The sequence below is a fragment of the Marmota monax genome, unplaced genomic scaffold (genome assembly GCF_021218885.2).
Source record: "Marmota monax isolate L192 unplaced genomic scaffold, Marmota_monax_Labrador192_F-V1.1 WCK01_AAM20220418_F8-fsc00560, whole genome shotgun sequence".
Classification (NCBI taxonomy): Eukaryota; Metazoa; Chordata; class Mammalia; order Rodentia; family Sciuridae; genus Marmota; species Marmota monax.
In genome coordinates, this window is record NW_026694225.1 from 154,638 (window position 1) to 162,084 (window position 7,447).

The following is a 7,447-nucleotide window of genomic DNA, read 5'->3' on the forward strand; positions in this document are numbered from 1 at the left end:
TTTCTTTATGACTGAAACATTCAAGATCCTTTCTTCTAGCTTTTTGAAATATCTGATGTATTAATGTCATCTGAAGTCACTCTTCTAGGAAGTAGCACAGCAGAACTTCTTACTCCTATCTGTAACTTACTCATCAATTTACCTTTCCACATTCTACTTTCCCCAGCCTCTTGCAACTGCCACTCTATACACAACTTCAATGAGATGTACTTTTTTATATTTCACACATAAAGTACTTGTCTGTCTGTTCCTAGCTTATTTCTGTTTGTATCTCTCTTCTTTTGGACTGAGGATTAAAGTAGGAGCACTTAACTACTGAGCCACTTCTCCTGCCATTTTTATTTTGTATTTTGGAGACATGGTCTCTCTCAATTCCTGAGGGTCTCACAAGTACTGAAACAGGTCTCAAATTATGATCCTCCTCCCTCAGCCTCCTGAGTCACTGGGATTACAGCATGCACCACTGCACCAGCTTATTTCTCTTAATGCAATTGTTTCTACTTTCATCTATGTTGTTGCAAATAACAGAGTTTCATTTTATTTTATGTCTGGGAAGTATTCCAATGTATGTATGTGTATATATATATATATATATATATATATATATATATATATATATCACATTTTCTTCATCCATTCTTCAGCTTATAATCACTTAGCTTGCTTGTTCTGTTTCCTCTTTTTACCTCTGAGGGTGAATAGGAGGATTTTTTTTTTCTGATTTTTTTTGTCATCTGTTTGTAAACCTAGAACAGTACCTACCCTAAAGAAAGTACCCAATAAATATTTATTACGTGAATTAATGAATGAATCATTTGGAAGTTTTGGATTGGAAGAAACAGTGGTGATGATTATTTTTTCTGTTGTCCCTGAAAATGTAAAAAATGACAAGAAGTTTATATCTATTTTATTTTCTTTTTTCTTATTTTTTGGTCTTCAAATTTGAAAATGAAACAAGGATTTAAAATTTTGAAAGCTATTAACATGCCTATTATGAAATGACGTGATCTTAAAAGAGGCTTGTGGAGAAGATGCCACTGGATGAGTATGAGCAAGAATGTTTTGAAAAAGTTAACTTGCCAGCGGACTTTGGGAAATTCACCAAACTTGTTCATCAACTTCATGTCCCTTATTTCTTGAAAAATATAAAAATTCTTTTGACTGAGTCCTTGAAGGGCTGTTCTACTTGCTTGTTCCTTAATGTGTAAATGAAGGCGGGTTCAGCATGGGAGTGATGGGAGTAGTGAGGACAGTTACCCCCTTATTAATGGCCATTGAGTCCTTTGCAGAAGGTTTAAAGTAGATGAAGATGCAGCTGCCATACGTGAGGGCAACCACAATCATGTGGGAAGAACAGGTAGAAAAGGCTTTTTTCTTTTGCTGGGTAGAAGGAAATCTTAAAATTGCCTTGATGATGTAAATGTAGGACAGAACTACACACATGAGTGTCATAATGAGGGTCAGTACAGCACAGATGATAATGGTCTGTTCCATAAACCAAGTATTTGTGCAAGAGATTTTCAGAGGGGAAATGCATCATGAAGAAAATGATCAATGATATTGAAATCAGAAAACTCCAGATTTAGGCCCAGGCTGAGTGGGGGGATTAAAAGAAACAGACCAGCTACTCAACAACAAACACAAGTCTCCTGCAGACTCTACTACTCATGATAGTCACATAATGCAGGGGCTTGCAGATGGCCACATAGCGATCATAGGACATGGCAGCCAGGAGAAAAAATTCAGTTACACCAAAGAGGTCAGTAAAAAATACTTGGCTGACACAGGCATTGTAGGTAATCATCTTGTCACCTGTTGATATGTTACATAAGTTTCTGGGAATACATGCAGAAGTGAATGAGATCTCCAAGAAAGCAAAATTTTGTAGGAAATAGTAGATGGCTATTTTAAGGCAAGGATTCAGTAAGATGAGAGAGATAATAGTCATATTTCCACTTATGCTTAACACGTAGGTAAGAAATAGAAAGATTAAAATCTGAACCTGTAGTAGTTGGTCATCTGTCAGTTCCAGTAGAATGAAAATTGTTACAGTATTGTTAGCATTATTGATTTCTGACTTCTGTTAAATGTATATGTAACATTCAGAGACAGTTTGCTACAGATTATTTATCAGTTTTACCTCTATCATTTTGGTTTTTTCTTATTCACAATGGTTTTAAAAAGTATTTCATGTTTATGTTTGAGCACTATTTACTTTTGAAGTGTATATTTAAATGTTTTATGTGTGTATTTGTATATAGGTGTATATCTATGTATATAGGCATATGCTCTAAAATAACAAATCACTTAATTTTTATATGAGATTACCTTTCTAAATGAATTTTATCATGATTAAAAGAAAATGTGATAATCTCAATGGTATCTTTTAAAATTAATAATGAAAAATATTATTTGATGTTCTCAAACTTCCTCTGCTTAATTTCGGATATCCCTAAAGCAAATTCTAAGTGATTTGTGAATCTCTGTGAAGTAAGAAAAATACTAATTCTGTTTTGTTTTCAGATATTATTTGTCTGACCTATATGTCAGATCTACATGTAAAGCAACACTGTTCAAGTTAAATTACTTGGTTAGCTTTCATTTATTCTGAAATACTTCATATATTAGTTTTTCTTAGCCCTTTTCACAAGTACCTGTTTCCTCATTTCAAGTCAGAGTTATCATTCAGTTCCCTGTGCTACTTCAGGCATAACATGTTTTTTTGTTTTTTTTTTTTTTTAGTAACTCAATGGCACCTATTACACTAAAGTCATTCTAATTTGCCCATAATTTACCCATTAAATTAACTATTTGAATTAACTTTTTTTCACAATAGATGCTTATAGTTATACACTTACATTCTGAGTTTGCATACAGCCATGTATTGTGTACTCATAAAATTAATCTTTCTGAATTGGAATAAATACTTAAAAGTGAAAGACCTTTATTTATTATTCAAAAGAAAACTGTCAGAATGTTAATTATTTAAAAAAAAATATTTTAGTTATCAATGGACCTTTATTTTATTTATTGATATGTGGTACTGAGAATTGAACCAAGTGCCTCACACTTGCTGGGCAAGCACTCTGCCTCTGAGCCACAAACCCAGCCCAGAATGTTATTATTATCTCAAAATAAATATCTTGAAATTTTGGTCAGTTAAATAATTATACAAAATCATTTATCCCCTAAATAAATAATTTTATTTCTACATTTTAATGAAATTATTTCTTCATTAATTTTACTAAGGTAATAAGTAATTTCACATTATGTTGGCATTAGTCTATGATTAGACTTTTTAAAAGATCAATATCATTTACACATAAAATAAGTTCTTAAACAGAATTTTGTAGTATTTTTCTGAATAAGTGAAAATAAATTGTTTTATAAATTTTATATTAATTATCCTTATTGCTCTTTCCCCAAACATGTCATAATCCCTACATTCAGATATTCTTACAAATTTATATTCATTTTCTTAAGATAGTCATAACATAAAATTTTTACTAACAGATTCTCTTTTACAAACTTATTTGTTGGGTTCCTTTTACATTCCATTTACAGTATTATTTATTCAAAGCTGAATTGGGATTTTTATTGTGGTCAAAGTACTTGAGATATTATGGCTTTTGCTTCAGAGTGATATCTCAGAAAATGAATTTGTAGCTGTTCCTTGTACTTATATTTTTTTCAAAGAGTTGAAGAATTGGTATTAATTCTTCCTTGAGTTTTTGTCAAATTCATCTTCAAAACCATTTTATCTTTGGCTTTTCTTTTTTTAGGGAAGTTTTGACTGCTACTTCCATCTAATTGTAATTAGTTTGATTCAGCGTTGGTAGGGTACATATTTCTAGCAATCTGTCCAGTTCCTCTAAGCTATTCCATTTTTGTGGCATTATTTTTCATAACAGTTCATTATGATTTTTTTTTCCTGAGGTGTCTCTCATAATGTTTCCTTTTTCATTTCTGATTTTATTTATTTCAGTCTTCTCTCCTCTTATTCTTAATTAGACTGCGCTAGAATATGTTGCTTTGTTTGACTAATGTAAAATATTGTACACACTCCCTAAAGGTAGAAAGGAACAACAAACTCTTTCTTATGATTCAGTAGAATTATTCTTTCTAAAATGATGAAATTTCTGTTATTTTACTAAAAGTTTAATAAAAAAGTTAATAAAACACCAACAAGATGTTTCTCAATGGATATAATTAAAAATGACAGCATTAATATACACTATATAATATGTGAAATTTTGCATATAATAAAAAGATGATCATAGGAAAATATGAACTTTTAAATATGTATTACTGGGCAAATTGATAAATAATTTGGAAAGAAAAATTAGTTCATTTCTTACACCTTACATAACAATCAACTCCAAATGGCTTAGGGAATCTAAATGTAAAAAATGAAAATAAATGGTATAAAAGAAATTGTGAGTAAATTTCTTTTTGAATTTTTATCTGATATATAGAACATAAATGATACATATATTTATAGAATGTGATCTGAAATATTGGTGCTTATATTATGAAATATTTAGGTAAGTGTAAACACATGTATCTCCTCAAATATTTTTCATGTCTTTATGATGAAATCATTCAATAACCTTTCTTTCAGATTTTTGAAATATACAGTGCATTGCTGTCATCTGTATTCACACTACTGTGCAATACCAAAGAACTTCTTACTTCTATCTAAATGTGTTCATTCCCAATGATAAACCAGTCCTCATCCCTCCTTCTTCCTTATTCTTTCCAGTTCTGTTAACTATCATTTTACTCTGGTTTTCATGAAATAAACGTTTTTAGATTCCACATTAGTGATATCACATAGTACTTGTCTTTCTGTGCCTAGCTTTTTCCACTTAACAAAATGATCTCCTATTCTATGCATGCTTTTTCAAATGACAAGATTTTATTCCCCTGCCCCTGAGGTTGAATAGTATTCTAGTGTGTGACTATACCACATTATCTTTATTGTTCATCATTTGATGAACACCTAGTTTGTTTTCATTTGTTGGCTAATGTGAATAGTCTGAAATAAACATAGCAGTACAGATGTTCCTTTGGCCTACTGATTTCATTTCTACTGAACATGTGCCCATCAGTGGGATTGCTGGAGCATATGACATTTCTATTTCTAGTTTTAGTGGATCTCATACACTGTTTTCCAAGTGGTCCTAATTCACATTGCCATCAACATGTACAAAGGTTCTGTTCTCTCCACATCTTCAGTAACACTTGGTGTCTTTTGTCTTTTTGATGACAGTAAGGTAATATTGTGGTTTTGATTTGCAATTCCGTGATAACTTGTCATGTTGAGGATTTTCTTATATTTGTGTTGGATATTTGTTTGTTTTCTTTTCATGAATATCTATTTAGGTTAATTTCACATATTTAAAATAAGGATTTTATGCTAGTTTTTATTTAATTAATTTATTTTTTTTTCATATTTTTGACATTGAGTTCTTTAAGTTCCTTATATAATTGAATATTAATCCCTTGTCACGTGTAGGCTTTACAACAATCTCCCATTAAAGAAAAGATAAGGATAAGACAGATGGTTTAGCTGCTCTATTTCAAGAGAAGAAAATTCTTACAAATTTATTCTATGCAGCCACTATTATTCTAACACTAAGCCAGACAAGGATGTACACACGTGCGCGTGCACGCACACACACACACACAGAATACACAGAGAAATCTTTATGCTATGTCCATGATAGATATATATTCAAAATTATTGACCAAATACTAAAAACCTGAATCCAATTAAATTAAAAAATTATTCATCAGGCTGAGCTTGTGATTCACTGGTAGAATGCTTGCCTAGCCTGTGTGAGGCACTGGATTTGATCCTCAGTACCACATAAAAAAGTGAATAAATAAAATAAAGGTATTGTGTCCATCTACAACTAAAAAATATATTTTAAAAAATTATTTAGCATAATCAAATGTTATTTGTCCTAAAGATGCAAGGATTGTTCAACATGTGAATTAATAAATAATAATAATATATTAATAACTATGTCATCATATTGAAGGACAAAAATATAATCATTTCAATACATAGAAAAGGCATTTGATGAAATTTATTATCCCTTTATGATGAAGACTCTTAACAAATTAGGTTTTGAAGGAAAGTAATGTCAACATAATAAAGGCTGTGTATAACAAGTCATAAGCTAACATCATAGTGTATGGAGAAAAGCTGAAAGCTTTCTAAGATCTGGAACAAAATGAAGATGGCTATTTCCCCAATTTTATTCAACATAATACTCAAAGTCGGAGCCAGAGCATTCTGCAATAAAAGAAGTAAAGTGCATCCAAATCAAGAAGGAGGAAGACAAATTGACTATGTTGTCAGATTACATGATCTTCCTAAACATTCCACCAAGAAACAAATAGAATTAATAAGTGAATTCAGCAAAATTGCCCAATAGAAATCAATATATAATACAGTTCAATTTCTATAGGTCATTGGTGAATTATCTAAAACCAAGAGAGAATTTCTCTTTGCAATAGTTAGAAAAATACAAAATATATAAGAATAATCTCACAGTAAAAACTACAAACATTAATGAAAGAATCAAAGATGAAAGACACAAAAATAAGAAGACATTCCATGCTTTTGAATTAGATGAATCAAAAGTTAAGATGTTCATATTACCCAATGTGATCAACAGACCCAATGCAATTTCTATCAAAATATCAATGGCATTCTTCACAGAATTAGAAAAAAATCCTAAAACTCACATTCAACCACAGAAGACCCTAAATAACCCAAACACTCTTGAGCAAAAGGAAAAAATCAGGAGACATTACATTACCTGACTTTAAAATATACTGCAAAGCTATAGTAATCAAAAGAGCATGGTATTGGGATAAAAACAGATGCATAAACCAGTGGAACAGAATAGAAAGCCGAGTAAAGCAACCCACACACCTACAGCCACTGATTTATGACAAAGGTGCTAAGAACATGCGTTGGAGAAAAGATAGCCTTTTCAATAAACAATGCTGGTAAAATTTAATATACAAATGCTGAGGAATAAAGTTAAATTCCCATCTCTTATCAATCCTAAAAACTAAGTCAAAGAGAAAGAAAGATTTAAATGTGAAACATGAAATTAGAAAACAACTAGAAGAAAATATAGGGGAAATCTTTAAGTCATTGGAATGGGCAAGGATTTTTGGACGAGACCCAAAAGCAAAAGCAAATTAATGGAATTATATTAAAAAAGCTATTCAACATAGGAAACAGTTAATATGGTGAATTTCTTTTTATCTTTGATATAAGAAAGGGTTTTTACCTGTTTATCAAATACAGGCACAATAAAAATGATCAATACATTTAAAGAAGCTAAAATAAAGTGGTTTTTTTGTTATTGTTTTTTAGTACAAGCACATAAACACAATCTCATAAACAGATTCAAATCACATT

General features: G+C 30.8%; 1 pseudogene; it reads right to left on the reverse strand.

The window, feature by feature from the left end:
* Positions 1-1,197: 1,197 nt before the first annotated feature.
* Positions 1,198-1,948, reverse strand: LOC124108149 (olfactory receptor 6C2-like; annotated as a pseudogene).
* Between the last annotated feature and the right edge of the window lie 5,499 nt (positions 1,949-7,447).